Source organism: Schistocerca piceifrons, chromosome 3, assembly GCF_021461385.2.
Source record: "Schistocerca piceifrons isolate TAMUIC-IGC-003096 chromosome 3, iqSchPice1.1, whole genome shotgun sequence".
NCBI lineage: Eukaryota > Metazoa > Arthropoda > Insecta > Orthoptera > Acrididae > Schistocerca > Schistocerca piceifrons.
This window is the reverse complement of record NC_060140.1, coordinates 630,104,237-630,125,800: the sequence shown is the minus strand read 5'-3', so window position 1 is coordinate 630,125,800 and position 21,564 is coordinate 630,104,237.

The window sequence follows — 21,564 nt, the reverse complement described above, 5'->3', positions numbered from 1 at the left end:
AAAACATAGGAAAAACTAAATACATAGCTTGCCGCTATCGAGAAGTGCTACAGGCGACAACTGAGTCCTGACTGTCTGTCTGGCGTACTAAACAAACGGACAATTTTCTTAGGAACAAAACAAATAAGAACTACTGTGCTACAGACAGAGAGAGGATAAAAATGACTTGTTAAAAGAGCAAGGAATGTACCAGCCAGTCGAACAAGCAACGAAATTTGGTTCTAATATACTTGTATCACATTTAACAATGGAAAATCCGGGATTGAATGTAACAATATTATGAGAAGGAAAGTTGCCACTCACCATATAGCGGAGATGCTGTGTCGCAGATAGGCCCAACAAAAAGACACTTAGCATCTCCGCTCAGCATCTCCGCGCAACTTTTCTTCTCACACGATTGTTTTATATTTAAAGCATATTAAATGGTGTGGGTGATGAATTATGTTGGAAATATACCCAGAAACAGCAAGGGAATCTAAGTTTCAAGTGAAATAGACAAAGGTTTCCAACTTTTCGATGCCTTGTGGAAGAAAATGTTAACTATCACTAACAAATGGAAGGAGTCTTGTAATTCAGAAATTTCTTTCAGCTGCTCAGTGATGTAATATAATCACTTAATTTCTATAGTTATTATCAAATCATCTGCCAAGTCGCAGTGAAGTAAATAAAGATGTAGAGTATATCTTTCTTCCGTAAGTTTTGTGTCTTATAAATGGGTGGAATAACTTCTTAATAAGCAGACCAAATTAGCGTTGTCGATCTGTGGATAAAATTCTAGTATTGAAATCATGAAATCACGCTGAAAATAAAAACAAATGCACGTTGTAAGTGATCTGTAATATCTATTTGTTTAATATACGCTGTTGAGAAGAAAGGAAAGCGATCGAAACAGCATTACTCGTTTAATCGTGATACGTGTGGAGTGATCACATAGGAGTCTGGCTGCAAGACTGGACATAGGTGTGTTGTCTCGCTTAGCTGCCTTTGGGCGTTGGGTGGGTGATGGGAGGGTTCTACGGACAGCTAGCGGCGGCCAGTCTCGACAGGTTGCACAATGGGTCTCAGCCTTTATGCGTGTTGCAGCAGCCTGTGCGAAGGAGTGGGAGGGGGGAGGGGGGGAGGGGGCATGACTTACGTTATTTCATTTCAGGTGAGACTGTTGCTGCCGCCCCTTGGTGGAGACGGCGTGTCACACTCATAAGCGAGGTAGCAGCCGTCGTGATATCCACGCACAAACTCAATGGAGTGAGCTGTACGGCCTAGGCAGGTGCACTCTCTCTAAAACAGTGGTCCACAGTGCGACAGGAATATACTGTACGGAATAAGGAAGCTATTGCTTTGCTTCTTTTTAAGTACAGTGCACAGCTCTCCCGTTCTTTTCTTGGTGGTAGCAGCACAAGTACGCGTTATTAACTTGGAGATCCCAAATAACATTAAAGTCGATCAGATGGGAGCGGGGGCAGTGGCAGTGGTGGCGGATTGTGTACAGAAGATGATGGCTACAGAGCGTGTATGCAGAAGCTGCCACTTACGCAGCACGATGCAATCTGGATGACTGGAGGAAGGTTCTCCATCATTTAGCTTGTTTTCAAATACAGTGCACATTTCTCCTATTTTCTACCCTTGGCGGCAGTGCTAGTAGCAGCAGAAGTGTTGGTGCAGGGGCTATTTAGCGCTCCTGTGTGTGCGGTTTCGTGAATAGTAAGAGAAAATCCCTAAAATAGCCGCAAAACTATAAATACCATCGTGCATTGGTGGTGACAGTTGGAAAACTTTAAAGCTATGTATTTATGTATTATTCTAGATAAGTGGGAGAAAATCGGTAAAACTAGCCATTAAAATATGAACAGTGTCATGTGGTGGTGTGCCCACTCTGTATTGTTGGTAAAGAGTCAAAGCACCATATTTACGTGTAGTTTCTTTAAACAGTAGGTTTTTTGCGGAATACTAGAAGAAAATCTTAACTCAATGCCTAAAACCGGAAACAACAAACAGCATCATATGTTGGTATGATTGCTGGGCACGCATGACAGAAAATTCAACTGGGAGCGGGGTGGGGGCCTTAGTGAGGGGGTTCGTGCTGGGGGACCGATAGAAGCACACTGAACCAATGGAAACAAATTATCGTCATTAAAATGATGGTCATCATTTTAAGCTAAAAGTACTGGACCATTAACTGACTCCTGCGTATGCAAGTATCTTATTCGGGGGGCAATCTTCACAACAAATTATGGTAATTAGAATGAAAGTTATTACCCAGTAATTGTAGTTAAAATGACAACTATATCGCACGAATTACATCCCAGTTAAAAAAGAAAAAAAAAACAAGTATCAATGAGAGCGGCTTGTTTGCATAAAGGGAGTTAGGCTAAGTAGCCCATTTATTTGCATAGGGAGAACAATGGGATCTATCTCACCGTATTGGTACAGTACACCTAGTCAGGTACCGTTGTTAGTATAAATTTAAAACGAGCTAAAATAATTATGTTAAACACAACATACTGCCAGTGTGTAGCGGTAACCCATTACATTGCTCAATGCATTCCCGTTATGCTGTTTTTTTTACAATGTACTTAATTTATAAGTCTTCAGCAATGAATGAGAGCACATTAACACATTGGCAACATGGATATAGTGAATTTCCGGTGCACAAACTCTATGAGGACTGGAAAACAAGGAGTTCAAACAGACGAGCTTGTTGAAAGTGTGTATGACGACATGCTGGAAAACAGACACTGAAGATTTTAATTAACTGTGAAGTTCTCATAGATGCCAATGCACTGTTGCGCTAAATTATTATCGAGAAATTATGTTAGTGTAAGCATGTGGCACAAGACTAACATAAAATGACGTATTTCTCACAGTTACCGCAGGAGAGCAGATGAGCTTTAATCATATCATCATTCCTCTTTTTTTCCATCTGACTTCCAACTGACTTGATGAGGTTCGTTACAAATTCCTGCCGCTTGGGTTCTGAGGCCATCCTTGGTTCCTTCCGGCGGCTGGCTGATTTGGTGAAGACAACCAGCATCGCACGCGGAGTGCAAGCTGAGCTTAGTATCTGCAGCATAGTGCCCAGAGTCGATCGCGGTCCTCTGGTTTGGAGCCGTGTGGAGGGTCTAAACCAGAGGCTCAGACGACTCTGCGACTATAATGGTTGCAAATTCATCGACCTCCGTTATTGGGTGGAGAACTGTAGGGCCCCCCTAGACAGGTCAGGCGTGCACTACACACCGGAAGCAGCTACTAGGGTAACAGAGTACGTGTGGCGTGCACACGGGGGTTTTTTAGGTTAGAGGGACCCGCCCTTGGGCGAAACGATAAAATACCTGACGGCTTACCAGAGAGGACATTATCATCGTTGATAAAGAACGTCCGTCCTCAGAGACCAAAAACAGGAAAAGTTAACGTAATATTGGTAAACTGCAGGAGTATCCAGGGCAAGGTTCCTGAATTAGTATCTCTTATTGAAGGAAATAGTGCGCATATAGTATTAGGAACGGAAAGTTGGTTAAAACCGGAAGTGAACAGTAACGAAATCCTAGACACAGAATGGAATATATACCGCAAGGATAGGATAAACGCCAATGGTGGAGGAGTATTTATAGCAGTAAAGAATTCAATAATATCCAGTGAAGTTATTAGCGAATGCGAATGTGAAATAATCTGGGTTAAGCTAAGTATCAAAGGTGGGTCAGATATCATAGTCGGATGCTTCTATAGACCACCTGCATCAGCAACCGTAGTAGTTGAGCGCCTGAGAGAACCTGCAGAACGTCGTGAAGAAGTTTCGTGATCATACTATTGTAATAGGGGGAGACTTCAATCTACCAGGTATAGAATGGGATAGTCACACAATCAGAACTGGAGCCAGGGACAGAGACTCTTGTGACATTATCCTGACTGCCTTGTCCGAGAATTACTTCGAGCAGATAGTTAGAGAACCAACTCGTGAAGCTAACGTTTTAGACCTCATAGCAACAAATAGACCGGAACTTTTCGACTCCGTGAATGTAGAAGAGGGTATCAGTGATCATAAGTCAGTGGTTGCATCAATGACTACAAGTGTAATAAGAAATGCCAAGAAAGGAAGGAAAATATATTTGCTTAACAAGAGTGATAGGGCACAAATCGCAGAATATCTGAGTGACCACCATCAAACGTTCATTTCTGAGGAAGCGGATGTGGAACAAAAATGGAAAAAATTCAGAAACATCGTCCAGTACGCCTTAGATAAGTTCGTACCGACTAAGGTCCAAAGCGAGGGGAAAGATCCACCGTGGTATAACAATCATGTACGAAAGGTACTACGGAAACAAAGAAAGCTTCATCATAGGTTTAAGAGTAGTCGAATCATAGCTGATAAGGAAAAGCTGAACGAAGCGAAAAAGAGCGTAAAGAGAGCAATGAGAGAAGCATTCAACGAATTTGAACATAAAACATTGGCAAACAATCTAAACAAGAACCCTAAAAAGTTTTGGTCATATGTAAAATCGGTAAGCGGATCTAAATCCCCTATTCAGTCACTCGTTGACCACGATGGCACCGAAACAGAGGACGACCGAAGAAAGGCAGAAATACTGAATTCAGTGTTCCGAAACTGTTTCACTGCGGAAAATCGTAACACGGTCCCTGACTTCAGCCGTCGCACGGACGCCAAAATGGAAAATATTGAAATAAACGATATCGGAATTGAAAAACAACTGCTATCACTTAGTAGCGGAAAAGCATCCGGACCAGACGAGATACCCTTAAGATTCTACAGTGATTATGCTAAAGAACTTGCCCCCTTTCTATCAGCAATTTATCGTAGATCGCTGGAAGAACGTAAAGTACCTAGCGACTGGAAGAAAGCGCAGGTCGTTCCCATTTTCAAGAAGGGTCATAAATCAGATGCAAATAATTATAGGCCTATTTCGCTTACGTCAATCTGTTGTAGAATAGTGGAACATGTTTTGTGTTCTCGTATTATGACGTTCTTAGGTAATACAAATCTCCTTCATCATAACCAACATGGATTCCGCAAACAGAGATCATGTGAAACTCAGCTCGCCCTATTTGCCCAAGAAATTCACAGTGCCGTAGACACTGGCGAGCAGGTTGATGCCGTATTCCTGGACTTCAGGAAGGCATTTGATACGGTTCCGCACTTACGTTTAGTGAAAAAAATACGAGCTTACGGAATATCGGACCAGGTTTGTGATTGGATTCAGGATTTCCTAGAAGAAAGAACACAACATGTCATTCTTAACGGTTCAAAATCTGCAGATGTAGAGGTAATTTCGGGAGTACCGCAAGGAAGCGTGATAGGACCTTTATTGTTTACAATATACATAAATGACTTAGTTGACAACATCGGTAGCTCCGCGAGGCTATTTGCAGATGACACGGTTGTCTACAAGAAAGTAGCAACATCAGAAGACTCGTACGTACTCCAGGAAGACCTGCAGAGGATTAATGTATGGTGCGACAGCTGGCAGCTTTCCCTAAACGTAGATAAATGTAATATAATGCGCATACATAGGGGCAGAAATCCATTCCAGTACGATTATGCCATAGGTGGTAAATCATTTGAAGCGGTAACGACCGTAAAATACTTAGGAGTTACTATCCGGAGCGATCTGAAGTGGAATGATCACATAAAACAAATAGTGGGAAAAGCAGGCGCCAGGTTGAGATTCATAGGAAGAATTCTAAGAAAATGTGACTCATCGACGAAAGAAGTAGCTTACAAAACGCTTGTTCGTCCGATTCTTGAGTATTGCTCATCAGTATGGGACCCTTACCAGGTTGGATTAATAGAAGAGATAGACATGATCCAGCGAAAAGCAGCGCGATTCGTCATGGGGACATTTAGTCAGCGCGAGAGCGTTACGGAGATGCTGAACAAGCTCCAGTGGCGGACACTTCAAGAAAGGCGTTACGCAATACGGAGAGGTTTATTATCGAAATTACGAGAGAGCACATTCCGGGAAGAGATGGGCAACATATTACTACCGCCCACATATATCTCGCGTAATGATCACAACGAAAAGATCCGAGAAATTAGAGCAAATACGGAGACTTACAAGCAGTCGTTCTTCCCACGCACAATTCGTGAATGGAACACACCGTAAGGTGGCTCGCGGAGTATAGATGTAGATGTAGATGTAGATGTAGAACCTCTTCGTCTGAGAGTACTAATTGCAACCTACGTTCTGAATTATTTGGCGGATGTATTACAATATCTGTTGTCCTCTACAGCTTTTACGCTCTAACAACTCCCTCTAGTGGCATGGAATTCCGTGATGTTTTAATAGATGTCCTACCATCCTGTCCCTTCTCCTTGTCAGTGTTTTTCACATATCCCTTTCCTCTCCGATTCTACGCAGAACCTCATGATTCCTTATCTTATCAGTCCATCTAATTTTTAACATTCGTCTGTAGCACCTCATCTCAAATTCTTCGATTATCTTCTGTTCTGGTTTTCCCACAGTACATTTTCCATTAGCACACAATGCTGAGCTCCAAACGTACATTCTCAGAAATTTTTTTCTCAAATTAATGGACATGTTTGATGTTAGAAGACTTCTCTTTGGCGCAAATGCCTTTTTGCCAGTGCTAGTCTGCTTTTTGTATCCTACTTGCACCGCCCATCATGATTTATTTTGCTAACTATGCAGCAGAATTCCTTAACATTGTTGACTTCGTGATCGTCTGTCCTGATGTTAGTTTCTCGCTGCTCTCATTTCTGCTGCTTCTCATTACTTTCGTCTTTCTTCGATTTACTCTCAATCCATATTACTCTGTTTATTCCATTCAACAGATTCTGTAATAGTTCTTCGCTTTTACTGAGGATAGCAATACCATCAGCAAATAACATCGTTGATATCCTCTAACTTTGAATTTCAATGCCACTCTTGCATCTTTTATTTCCGTTATTGCTTCTTCGATGTACAGATTTGGCAATAGGAGCGAAAGACTACATCTCTGTCTTACCCTCTTTTCTTTATTAGTCTTCCAGGCTTAGTGTTCCCTCACGGTTCTTGTGGGATTTCGGACATCTTGTACCATTTGACGTTGTCGAACGCTTATTTCAGGTGGACAGATCCTATGAATGAGTGTTTATTTTTCTTCAGTCATGCTTCAGTTATCAACCGCAACGTCGGAACTGCTTCTGTGGTTCCTTTACCACAGGGCTTCACAACATACGTGCTCGCGGAGCAAGCTGTGAGCAGCAAGGCGCGAGCACCGAGCAGCGCGAGCACGGCGAGCACGCTACCCCCACTACCGGACCAGAGCGGAGAGTGGGGAGAGTCACGTGGGGTACACAACAGCTGCTGCCAGTCGATGTAAATCCGCGGCCACCTGCAGGGATATCACTCACGAATTATTACTGCCACAAATGAAACAAATAAAGGAGAATGTACACGTGCCACATAATTTTATTAGCTTAGTGTATGCCTCTACCATCTGTAGACACTGAAACTGAAGAATTCCACGACAATCCTATATTTTCAACACTTTCTTCAACACTACTTAAAATATCACCTCCAGTTGTAGTGTTCTTCACGGCTACTATATCGAGGAGTTCCTCCCTCACCTGAAGATCTCTATTAACACCTCTAATAAATATGGCAAGCTGCGCTGTTCCAGTGATATCAACACTTTCGTCCAGAGCTAGAGAATACGCCATAAAATCTTTACAGATATTTGCAAGCTGGCTCTGGACGTCGTCTGCCATGTCCTGTATGCGACGCATAATGGTCATGTTAGATAATGGCACAATCCGAAACTGTTCAACTTGAGATGGACACAAATGTTCCGCTGCAACTACCAAACATTCTTTTATTAAATCGCCATCAGTTAAGGGGAGCAGGGATTTTGCTAAAAGCAAAGCAATTTTGTAACCCACTCTGAGAGCTGCCTCAGTTGATTTTTCTTCATCGTCCAGATCTTCTTCGGATAGCTTCCTTTTAAGTTTAATAACTTCCTGTGCACGATCTGGTCCATCACATTTTCCACGACTGTAGTCTTTCGCGTGGTACGACATATACTGTCGCTGCAAATTAAATTTCGTAAAAGAATTCAGCGTTTAGTGACATACTAAACATTTTGCAACACCATCTTTTTCAGTAAACAGATACAATTCCTCCCAGTGGGGGTTGAACTGCGAAAGCATGGTTGGTGTTACACAACGGCGACTTCACATGATTCTGAACCAGCGAAGTGACTGTTAAGAGCTGATCGTAGTACTTTAAACGTTACACAGTCGGCGCGAATTCAATAGGCACGCTGCGGCCCTATTCAAACGTGCGCGCGCATTTCCCCTCCCTCCCCTCCCACCCTACTCAGCGACCTTGCAGCTGCTCGCGAGCACGTGCCTGAGCAGACGCGAGTACTCGCGCTCAAAACCGGCCAGTTGTTAAGCCCTGCTTTACCGTTTCTAAAGTCGAACTCATCGTCATCTTACAGATCCTCAATTTTTCCCATTCTTCTGTACATTATTCTTGTCAGCAACTTGGATGCGTGAGCTGTTAAGCTGATAGTACGATAATATACTTGTCGGCTTTCATGAACGCGAATAGTCGTTTTTTACTTTCCACTTCCCCAATTACTCTAGAAATTCTGATGGAGTATTATCTTACCCTTTTTCCTTCTTTAATCGTAAGTATCATAAGCTATTTTATGTTCTGGTCTTAATACTGGTTCCCCTATTTCTTTCCTATCTGCTCCTGTTTCTTCTTCTACCACGTCCTCTCCCTCACAGAGATCTTCAACCTACTTTTTCAACCTGTCAGATCTTTCCTTTGCATTTAACAGTCCTTTCCACTCTTAAAGTTACCGTCCTTCCTTTCAATTTTCAGCGAATATTGTTCTAACTTACCTGCATGCTGTCACTTCTTACAATCATTCCTTTCTCGGTTATTTTTTCATGCAGACACTTCGCCTTAGCTTCCCTGCAGTTTCTGTTTATTTCATTCCTAACTGACGTATTTCAGTGTTTCTAAATTATCCTAAACATGTTCGTATCTCCTTCTTTCATTGATCGACTGAAACTTCTGTTGTCCACGTGTTTTCGCAGTTCCTTCAATTGTATTTAAGTTTTTATTTCAAAAGTCTATGATTTCTCTTTGTAGAGATGTCTATACTCTTCAACTGAACTTCCTACTGAGCAAATCATTAACGCAATGTGTATTGCCTTGGAGAACTTCAAGCGTATCTCTTCATTTCTTGGTACTTCCGTATCCTACGTCTCAGCGCTTTGACTCTTCCAGAGTAGCCTCTTGAACTTCAGCCTACTCTTCGTCATTACTAAACTGTGATCTGAATCTGTACCTGCACCTGGTTAAGTCTTACAGTTCAATACTTGACTTCGGAACCTCTGCCTGATTAGGATGTAATCCAACCTTTAAGTATCTCTGAACTTGTTTCAAGTACAACTCATCCTCTTATGATTCCTGAACAGAGTATTCGCTATTTCTATTTGAAATTTATTGCGGAACGCAATTCGTTTTTCTCTTCTATCATTGGTACTACCAAGCCCATATTCTATCGTAACCCTATCTCTTACGCTTTCCCCTACAACTGCATTTCAGACCCCCAGAACTATGAGATTTTTTTCTCCCTTTACCAGTATACTCATGCTTTCCTCATCTCTTCAGCTTCCGCCTGAACTACTGTTCTCGGAGATTTTTGGCTGTCGATTCTGATAAGATGAACGTTCTCACTGAACTGTTCTCAGTGACTTCCTATTAAAAAGAATCCTACTCACATGGTAACTATTAAAAAGAATCCTACTCACATGATACCATATTCCGCTGCTGTTGATATTATCCTAAACCCATTCCACCAGATATCCTCGTATTCTTCCTATTTCACTTCACTGTCCCCCACTACATCTAGACTGACCCTTAGCATTTGCGTTTTCAGATTTTATAGATTCCCAATCACGTTCAAACATCCGACGTTCCACTGCCCGACTTGTGGAACGTTATCCTTTAGTTGGTTATTTAGTTTTCAGTTTTTTTGTCACTGTGTTCTCCCTCCTCAAGGCAGTCCTCTCCCGGAGGTCCGAATGGGGGACTGAGGGACTATTCCAGAATCCTTTGCCGATGGAGAGATCATCATGACACTCTTTTCAATTACAGGCCACATGTCCTGTGGATACACATTGTGTATCTTTAATGCATAGTTTCACATTGCTTTCTCACTCCTTATGTCGCTAATTATTGCTGATTCTTTCGCCTTAAGGAGCAGTTTCCCATCCCAATGGCAAGAGAGTGCGCTGAATCTCTGTCCGCTCCTTCGCCCTCTTTGACAAGGCGTTTGGCAGAACGAGGGTGACTTCTTATGCAGGAAGCCTTCGGCCGTCACTGCTGATGATTTTTACTGAAAAATTAAGAATGGCGATTATGACCCCGGGACGCTGGACGTTTTGCTTACTTGTCAAAGACGCTCTACCCTTTTTTCATCAGTTTGTTCGTCAGCTCTCTGAGCCAACACACTGAGCTACCGTTCAGGCGACCTAGACCGTGGATCGTATTTCTCTTAACAAGCAATAGAATCCTAATTCCAGACAGTGGCATCACTCCAGTTTACTAGAGACGAAAAGGTTACAGTCTACATAAGGCAGTCTATTAATTTGTTTGAAAACAGAGGCGAAATAATATATCCAGGGTCATTAATATTTCTGAGGTTTATCTTCGGAACATGTTGTTGTTGTGGTCTTCTATCCAGATACTGGTTTGATGCCGCTCTTCATGCTACTCTATCCTGTGCAAGCCTCCTCATCTCCGAGTAACTACTGCAACCTACATCCCTCTGAACCTACACAGTGTATTCATTTCTTGGTCTCCCTATTCGATTGTTACCCTCCACGCATCCCCCCTCCCAATACTAGATTGGTGATCCCTCTTCTGTAGCACCACATTTCGAAAGCTTCTATGCTCTTCTTGTCTACACTGTTTATCGTCCATGTTTCACTTCCATACATGGCTACACAGCATACATATACCTTCAGAAAAGACTTCTTGACACAATTTTCTCTTCTTGGGGAATGCTTTCCTTGCAATAGCGAGTCTACATTTTATATCCCCTCTATTTCGACCATCATCAGTTATTTTAATCCCCGAGTAGCAAAACTCATTTACTACTTTATGTGTCTCATTTCGTAATGTTTTTTCCTCTGCATACCTGATTTAATTCCACTACATTCCATTATTACCGTTTTGCTTTTGTTGATGTTCATCTTATATACTACTTTTAAGACAGTATCCATTCCGTTCAGCTGCTCTGGGAGGCCCTTTATTGTCTCTGACAGAATTACAATGGCGTCGGCAAACCTCACAGTTTTTATTTCTTCTCCGTGGATGTTAAATTCTACTCCTAAATTTCCTTTGTATTCCTTTACTGCTTGCTCAATATACAGATTGAATAATATCGGGTATAGCCTACAACCCTGTCTTACTCCCTTCCCAACCACCGCTTTCCTTTTGTGCCCGTCGACTCTTGTAACTGCCATCTGTTACCTGTACAAATCGTAGACAATCTTTCGCTCCCAATATTTTACAGCTGTCACCTTCAGAATTTGAAAGAGGGCATTCCAGTCAACAGTGTCAAAAGCTTTCACTAAGGCCACAAATGCTAGAAACGTAGGTTTGCTTTTCATTACCCTACCTTCTAAGATACGTCGTAGGGTCAGTATTGCCTCGCGTATTCCAACATTTCTACGGAATCCAAACAGATCTTCCCCCGGGTCGGCTTCTACCAGTTTTTCCATTTGTTTGTAAGGAATACGTGTTAGTATTTTGCAACCATGATTTATTAAATTGATAGTTCGGTAATTTTCACACCTGTCAACACCTGCTTCCTTTAGGATTGGAATTATTGTATTCTTCTTGCAGTCTGAAGGTATTTCGCCTGTCTCATACATCTTGCTCACCAGGTAGATGAGTTTTGTGATGGCTGGATATGCCAAGGCTGTCAGTAGTTCTGATGGAATGTAGTCTACTCCCGGGGCCTTGTTTCGACTTAGGTCTTTCAGAGTTCGGTCAATTTCTTCACGTAGTATCATACCTTCAACTTCATCTTCATCTACATCCTCTTCCATTTCTATAACGTTGCCCACAAGTACATCGTCCTTGTATAGACCCTCTATATATTACTTCTACCATTCCGCGCTTCCCTTCTTTGCTTGGGACTAGTTTTCCATCACAGCTTTTGATATTCATAAATGTAACACTCTTTTCTCCAAAGGTCTCTTCAGTTTCCCTGTTGGCAGTATCTCTCTTACCCCTGGTCATACTTACTTCTACATCCTTGAATTTATCGTCCAGCCATCCCTGCTTAGCCATTTTACACTTACTGTCGATCTCATTTTTGAGACGTTTGTATTCTTTATCACCCACTTCATATACTGCAGTTTTATATTTTCTTATTTCATCAACTAAATTCAATATCTCTTCTCTTACCCGAGCGTTTCTACTAGCTCTCGTCTTTTTACCTACTTGATCCTCTGCTACCTTCAATATTTCTCTCTCAGAGCTACCCATTCTTCTTCTATTGTATTTCTTTCCCCTGTTCTTGTCAATCGTTCCCTAATGCTCTCACTGAAACTCTCTACAACGTCTGGTTCTTTCAGTTTATCCAGGTCCATTCTTTTTAAATTCCTACCTTTCCGCAGTACCTTCAGTTTTAATCTATGGTTCATAACCAATAAATTGATGTCACAGTCCACATCTGCCCCTGGAAATGTCTTACAATTTAAAACCTGGTTCCTCAGTCTCTGTCTTACCATTATATATTCTATCTGAAACCTTCCAGTGACTCCAGGCCTCTTCCCCGTTTAAAATCTTCTTTCATGATTCTTGAACCAAGTTTCAGCTGTGATTAAGTTATGCACTGTCAAAATGCTACCAGGCGGCTTCTTCATTCATTCCTTACCCCCAGTCCGTATTCACGTACTACTTTTCCTTCCCTTCCATTTTCCTACACTCGTATTCCAGTCCTTCATCACTATTAAATTTTCGTCTCCCTTAACTATCTGAATAATTTATTTTATCGCATCATAAATTCCTTCAATCTCTTCCTCATCAGTGGGGCTAATTGGCGTATAAAGTTCTATTGCTGTGGTAGGCGTGGGTTTCGTCGTGTCTATTTTGTCTATAGTGATGCCTCACGGTGCTGTTCTTAGTAAGTTATCCGTGTTCCTAATTTTTATTCATTATTTAACCTACTCCCACATTTCCCATGTTTGATTTTGTATTTATAACCAAGTATTCACCTGACCAGACGGTCTGTTCCTCCTGCCACCGAACTTCTCTAACTGCCACTATATGTACCTTTAACCTATCCATTTCCCTTTTTAAGTCTTCTAGTATACCTGCCCGATTAAGGGGTCTGACATTCCATGCTCTGATACAGAGAACACCAGCTTTATTTCTCCTGATAACGTCCACCTGAGTAGTTGCCGCTCAGAGATACGAATTTTACCTGCAGAATATTTTGCCCAGGAGGACGCCATCATCAATTAACCATACAGTAAAGCTGCGTGCCCTCGGGAGAAATTACGGCTGTAGTTTCCCTTTGCTTTCAGCCACTCACAGTACCAACAAACAAAAGCCGTTTTGGTTGCTGTTGCAAGGCCAGATGAATCAATCGTCCAGACTGCTGCCCCTGCAACTACTGAAAATACTGCTGCCCCTCTCAAGGAACCACACGTTTGTCTGGCCTCTCAAAAGATACCCCTCCGATGTGGTTGCACCTACTGTACGGCTATCTGTATCGTTGAGACACGCAAGCCTTCCCACCAACGGCAAGCTGCATGGTTCATAGGGGGGGGGGGGTTCGGAACATAGACGTGACATATAGTTTAAGAAAGTAGAGATCTAACGTCTGCGTTCGTCTTTTTCACCTCATTGCGCTCCAACACTGCACAGCCCGAAAGATTCTGAACGTCTGATTAAAATATTCTGAACATATCTAATGACCACCACATCAGAATGTGTCTCAAACGAGAGGTCCACACCGGTGCGTCAACGTTTGGAACTATCTATACCATGATGTAGGTTAAGGTCCTAGGTATTACACAGTACAGCCATTCACCCTAGTGGGCTCTCGTTTGTGAGTAACTGACGAAAACAATTAGGAAATGTGTGTGATAGTAGCGTTAATAATACATTGTTTGTTTGTTAGTTTGTTTTATGTAATGATAGGATGACAGCTTTACATGCAGGAGGTTGTGAGATCGAATCTCGACAGATCCAGTAAGTTCTTTTCTATTTTTAAACCTTTATCGAGAAGACTTTGAATCATTTTCATTCGGATAATTGATTTATATGTAATTCCATTCCGTTGTCACTTAATTTTAACCATAACCTCAACTTCTTCATTTTCTCTCATTTTTCGTCTTATCATTCTTTCTCCACTTGAAACCTTTGTTCATGTGCTTGAATTATTTTATGTATTTAAATGTTTGTGGGACGATTACCATGAAAAAAAAATTGCTCATATGATAACAAAAACACATTTTTTGCACCGTTGCACAAATATAAATACGTTATATCTTCTTTTGTTTTTTAACTGATAGATCTGAATTTTCAGATAATTGAATATTATGATAGTTAAATATAATTAAATTAATATTGACAAAAATTACATTTGGAAAAAATGAATATAGAAAAAATGAAATAAATGAAAAAGTTCATACGCTGATTAAAATTATATGACAAAGGAATGGAACTGAAAAATCATATTTAAATCAATTAATTGAATAAAGATCATGATAAAAGTCATTTTGATAAAAATTTAAAAATAATAAAGCGTAATGCAGTTTGTTTTCATGTTTCCTATTCGTGTTTCACTTTTGACAGGTACTTTGTATTTAAATGGCCAAGGTGTGTGTTTATCTTAACGCAAAACGTGCAACTTTGTGAGACAGGGAAGTGATCCAGACCTTGGATAAAACCCTCTCTGCGGATTTACGACCGTAGGCCGAGGACACCGGCTAGCCTGAGTGTGGTTTATAGGCAGTTTCCACGCTCTTTTACGCAAGGATTGTTTCTCAATCAACACCTCAAAAAATATGATACATAAACAATCAAAGCATCGACAACACACGGAATACAGTTCTCAGTGTCCAAGTCCCTTCTGATCGGGGTGGCATTAAAGGCACTCGGGCATAAAATGACGTAAAACCGTCAAGTCATGAAAAACATTGAATGCTTACGATGTGGCCGAACGATAGCAGAGAGACAGTCTCGCTAGTTTGGTAGCTAGAGGACTTCGTGACAATAATGCTGAAAAAATTGCAGTAATGTTAATAAAGAAGATGTGGGTAGCGGCGATACTGACAACAATCAGAGGATCTGCTTAGGAAGATAGTGTCAGAATTTGGAACGACTTGCTTGACGAATCCTACCGTCATATTTCATACGCTGGCAAACGCTGTTGCGTAAAGAGAGGAAATACTGAAACATTATTAATATCAAATGCGAACTTCCTCCAAATTATAAACCACCAGTTATTAAGCGAGATGTAATTTCGCTTGCATTTCTACATAATTATGCTGTTGAAAAACTGGTTACTCCGTGGTTGCATTTAGAGGCGGAAACAAAAAGCTAATTTATTGAACATTGCCACCATTATGTTTCATTTGCAGACCCCAGTTTTAACACACTCTCCTACCTAACATGAAACAAGCAGAGTTCAGGAGATTATTTCATTCAGTCACATACATTCTCTCTTTATCTGATTATTTCTCCTTATATACTCCTTTGGCAGTAACATCACAGGACTAAAATCATTTGTTCGTGTATATGACAGTGTACTTCTTTCTGTATTCAGTACTACTTTATTGCGGCTTCATGTATGCATAAAAATGGCTCATCCATTTTTCTTGCGATCTTACACAAGCATGGATATGTCTTAGGCAATCCTGCTGCTGCCTTCCATGTCTTTTTTCATTTCTACTTTCAGCAAGAACAGATTAACATATACCTAGTTCTGTCCAACTTATATGATATATTTATGGCCCAAACTGGACTGTGGTTTTATCTTGGTCATCTCGTGATCAGGAAGTCGCAGCTTTTTCTATTTCTCGTACTGCAAGAACACGCTGAAAAATTTATACCTAGTTCTGTCCAACTTATATGATATATTTATGGCTCAAACTGAACTGTGGTTTTATCTTGGTCATCTCGTGATCAGGAAGTCGCAGCTTTTTCTGTTTCTCGTACTGCAAGAACACGCTGAAAAATTTCTTACCTGCTCGTGAATGACTGCGTTTCAGGTAAAAATATTGAAACTCCAACGTAAGTCTGTTTAAATCAGTGGACATTATTATGAAAAAAATACCGTACAAATTTCTTTAGGTAGGTGAGCAGGTGGTACTAATAGGATGGCAGATCTGTTAAACAGGGCACGGAGTATTGATTTACACGCTTAAATTGCCTCTTATTTCCCAGAGCCGGGTCTCATTTGTGGGAAGGTCTATTTTTCCGAATATAAAAACCTTTCATACGCAGTCTTGACCTGTTGTCACATATTTGATAAAGCAGTTAGCACAGACGATTTTCGTGACGTTCAGCAAAAATAGCTTTATACGGAGCAAGGCCATAGGAAGATATTAGTCATTACTTCACCAAACTCTGGCTATTACTCTGCTAGAAGATGAAATCGATTCTCCAGTTTCGGTACAGGATCACTGGTTTCTTTTGTATCCACTCTGGTAAGAATTGGTTACCCAGTTACTGTACATAGCATTTGAAACAGAAAACGATTTATTTTAATACCTTTCGAAACATTTTTGCGAAAATGTTATCCCATTTGTGTGTGATCAGAATTGAATATCTATCTAGAAAAGTCCTTGATAGTTAATCCGTCGTATAAGACTCCTAGCACTTTTTGTGTATGACATAGTGTCAATTGATTTTTACATTTCCGTATGTGACTGGTATCCTCGAATTTTACTGTGGGGATCGTCTTCGAAAGACATGTGTCACTTTTTAATTCAGTCCTCAATGTTTAACCCCCATAAATGAATTTCCGAACTATTACAAATATTCTCCAACATTACACTACTATTCATTGTCGATAAAAATTCCTAAGCAAAAATAATAGAATGACCCGATATTTCAGTTTATCTGTTTCTACATCTACATCTACATCTATACTCCGCGAGCCACCTTACGGTGTGTGGCGGACGGTACTTATTGTACCACTATCTGATCCCCCCTTCCCTGTTCCATTCACGAATTGTGCGTGGGAAGAACGACTGCTTGTAAGTCTCCGTATTTGCTCTAATTTCTCGGATCTTTTCGTTGTGATCATTACGCGAGATATATGTGGGCGGTAGTAATATGTTGCCCATCTCTTCCCGGAATGTGCTCTCTCGTAATTTCGATAATAAACCTCTCCGTATTGCGTAACGCCTTTCTTGTAGTGTCCGCCACTGGAGCTTGTTCAGCATCTCCGTAACGCTCTCGCGCTGACTAAATGTCCCCATGACGAATCGCGCTGCTTTTCGCTGGATCATGTCTATCTCTTCTATTAATCCAACCTGGTAAGGGTCCCATACTGATGAGCAATACTCAAGAATCGGACGAACAAGCGTTTTGTAAGCTACTTCTTTCGTCGATGAGTCACATTTTCTTAGAATTCTTCCTATGAATCTCAACCTGGCGCCTGCTTTTCCCACTATTTGTTTTATGTGATCATTCCACTTCAGATCGCTCCGGATAGTAAGTCCTAAGTATTTTACGGTCGTTACCGCTTCCAATGATTTACCACCTATGGCATAATCGTACTGGAATGGATTTCTGCCCCTATGTATGCGCATTATATTACATTTATCTACGTTTAGGGAAAGCTGCCAGCTGTCGCACCATGCATTAATCCTCTGCAGGTCCTCCTGGAGTACGTACGAGTCTTCTGATGTTGCTACTTTCTTGTAGACTACCGTGTCATCTGCAAATAGCCTCACGGAGCTACCGATGTTGTCAACTAAGTCATTTATGTATATTGTAAACAATAAAGGTCCTATCACGCTTCCCTGCGGTACTCCCGAAATTACCTCTACATCTGCAGATTTTGAACCGTTAAGAATGACATGTTGTGTTCTTTCTTCTAGGAAATCCTGAATCCTATCACAAACCTGGTCCGATATTCCGTAAGCTCGTATTTTTTTCACTAAACGTAAGTGCGGAACCGTATCAAATGCCTTCCTGAAGTCCAGGAATACGGCATCAATCTGCTCGCCAGTGTCTACGGCACTGTGAATTTCTTGTGCAAATAGGGCGAGCTGAGTTTCACATGATCTCTGTTTGCGGAATCCATGTTGGTTATGATGAAGGAGATTTGTATTATCTAAGAACGTCATAATACGAGAACACAAAACATGTTCCACTATTCTACAACAGATTGACGTAAGCGAAATAGGCCTATAATTATTTGCATCTGATTTATGACCCTTCTTGAAAATGGGAACGACCTGCGCTTTCTTCCAGTCGCTAGGTACTTTACGTTCTTCCAGCGATCTACGATAAATTGCTGATAGAAAGGGGGCAAGTTCTTTAGCATAATCACTGTAGAATCTTAAGGGTATCTCGTCTGGTCCGGATGCTTTTCCGCTACTAAGTGATAGCAGTTGTTTTTCAATTCCGATATCGTTTATTTCAATATTTTCCATTTTGGCGTCCGTGCGACGGCTGAAGTCAGGGACCGTGTTACGATTTTCCGCAGTGAAACAGTTTCGGAACACTGAATTCAGTATTTCTGCCTTTCTTCGGTCGTCCTCTGTTTCGGTGCCATCGTGGTCAACGAGTGACTGAATAGGGGATTTAGATCCGCTTACCGATTTTACATATGACCAAAACTTTTTAGGGTTCTTGTTTAGATTGTTTGGCAATGTTTTATGTTCGAATTCGTTGAATGCTTCTCTCATTGCTCTCTTTACGCTCTTTTTCGCTTCGTTCAGCTTTTCCTTATCAGCTATGATTCGACTACTCTTAAACCTATGATGAAACTTTCTTTGTTTCCGTAGTACCTTTCGTACATGATTATTATACCACGGTGGATCTTTCCCCTCGCTTTGGACCTTAGTCGGTACGAACTTATCTAAGGCGTACTGGACGATGTTTCTGAATTTTTTCCATTTTTGTTCCACATCCGCTTCCTCAGAAATGAACGTTTGATGGTGGTCACTCAGATATTCTGCGATTTGTGCCCTATCACTCTTGTTAAGCAAATATATTTTCCTTCCTTTCTTGGCATTTCTTATTACACTTGTAGTCATTGATGCAACCACTGACTTATGATCACTGATACCCTCTTCTACATTCACGGAGTCGAAAAGTTCCGGTCTATTTGTTGCTATGAGGTCTAAAACGTTAGCTTCACGAGTTGGTTCTCTAACTATCTGCTCGAAGTAATTCTCGGACAAGGCAGTCAGGATAATGTCACAAGAGTCTCTGTCCCTGGCTCCAGTTCTGATTGTGTGACTATCCCATTCTATACCTGGTAGATTGAAGTCTCCCCCTATTACAATAGTATGATCACGAAACTTCTTCACGACGTTCTGCAGGTTCTCTCTGAGGCGCTCAACTACTACGGTTGCTGATGCAGGTGGTCTATAGAAGCATCCGACTATCATATCTGACCCACCTTTGATACTTAACTTAACCCAGATTATTTCACATTCGCATTCGCTAATTGAACAAAAGGCACATAATACAAATAATCTGACACCTTCTATATAAAAATTCATGGGTCGAGTTTATGTATGTTCGTTATAGCACCAATGTAGCAAAAATCTAATTTTATCAATGTCAACGTTATCTGTGTAGCGGGATTAGTACATCAAACGTTGCCGTTAAACTAAGAGCAAAATCCGTGAAATGATTGCAACCAACGAGGTGACTACTGCTGTAACTCTTGTAACATATTTACAATACTAGGTTTCTTGAAAGAAGTAAATCAGCATCATAATGTGAGTTTTTAATCTCAACACTACCGCAGAGTCGTATGTTACTGGCACGATACCTGGGTTTGGTTCCTGAATTACACGTCTCGAAGCAGGCGATGGTTCCTCCCGGCATCTCTGCTGCCATGACACCGCGGCCCACATTTTGTTAATACAGCTCACAATAGCAATAGCTCATCACAGAAAGATCTTTAGTGTCGAGTTCTGAAAAAAAAACCTATTTTCATAGTGCTACGTGCATTTAATCATCCATTCACTTCCTCTATTAAGAACCGCAATTTAGCAGTGTAAAGATTTATTTTAACGTTTCTGTAATTGAGAGGATTTAGCTTCCTCATGAAACGTCGTAACCAACAACGTTCCCAAATTTCAAAAATAAGAAACGTTCGTTGTGTAGGTGCGAAAAAATTGAAAAACGAAGTCCGCACAGCATGGGTCACGTCGGTTTTTCCGCCCGATAGCAACGCATAAGTATTTTGTCTCGGAGATCACAAATTCTGTTCCCACAGCTGAGGAAATTCTTTTGACCATATTTTAACGCCTATGGGTAAGGTGCTGCTAAGAATACAAAGCGATTATCAATCGACGGCAGAGCTGATCCTCAAACAGACGTATTTATAATACGGGAGCTAGTGGGGCTGATTTGTCTTTACCTTCCTCCAGTGCGCACTGGAAGCAGTAACACAAGTGTGTAGAATACTAAGAATACTTTTAACACTTCAGTTCACGTTCTCCTCCTAAACTAATAATTATTTATTTACAACGAATTAATATTTGCCAAAATGAATGATTCGAACCCGATGACATACACAAACTTACCTCTTTACGAACTATAGCATACTTACACGTGTATTGTGTAATATGTGAGGTAATGCATCCGATTAACATACGATAGCTAGAGCAATATGACTTGAATCAATACGTGAATCTAAATTTTACCTATAATATCGAAAAATGTCGTCATTATCACTAGATATGCTTCTTAGAGAGAAAAAACAGTTCCATGATATTCAAAACAGTATTTACGACCAATTTATTTACGAAATCTTTTTCAAAGCATTTCATCGGGAATGAATTTGGCTTCCGAGGCGAAGCGTTCTCCACCTTTTATGACACCTCGTTCCTATTGCCTTGTCATAGTACATTCTTATTTGCGATATGTCACATTCCAAGGGAGATGATAATGGTCGCAATTTTGCGCTATATGAAAACTGTATCAGCGCCATTTACTATGTTCTAGAATACAGTAAATCTACCACTCATCTCTGGAAAGGAGAATGGCGCGTGAAGACCAGGTCAACGGCCCTGGATGTCCATGATTACCACCGAGGATCAGGACAATAACATACTACACTGCAGTGATGAAGACACTTTCATCACCAGCACAGAAACAACGAACGTCCTTAAACTAAGAGTGAGTAGATCGACCACACGTCGTCGTCTCATCGATAAAGGAAGGTATGAACGAAAGTCGACGGTTAAGGAAATGTTGGAGGGGCAACATAAGTTTGCCAGATTACACATCGTATTGGCGGACAGAGAAAGACAGTTTCATACTGGGAGAAAGTTATATTTACGAACAAGAAAATGTTACTACCGCAAAA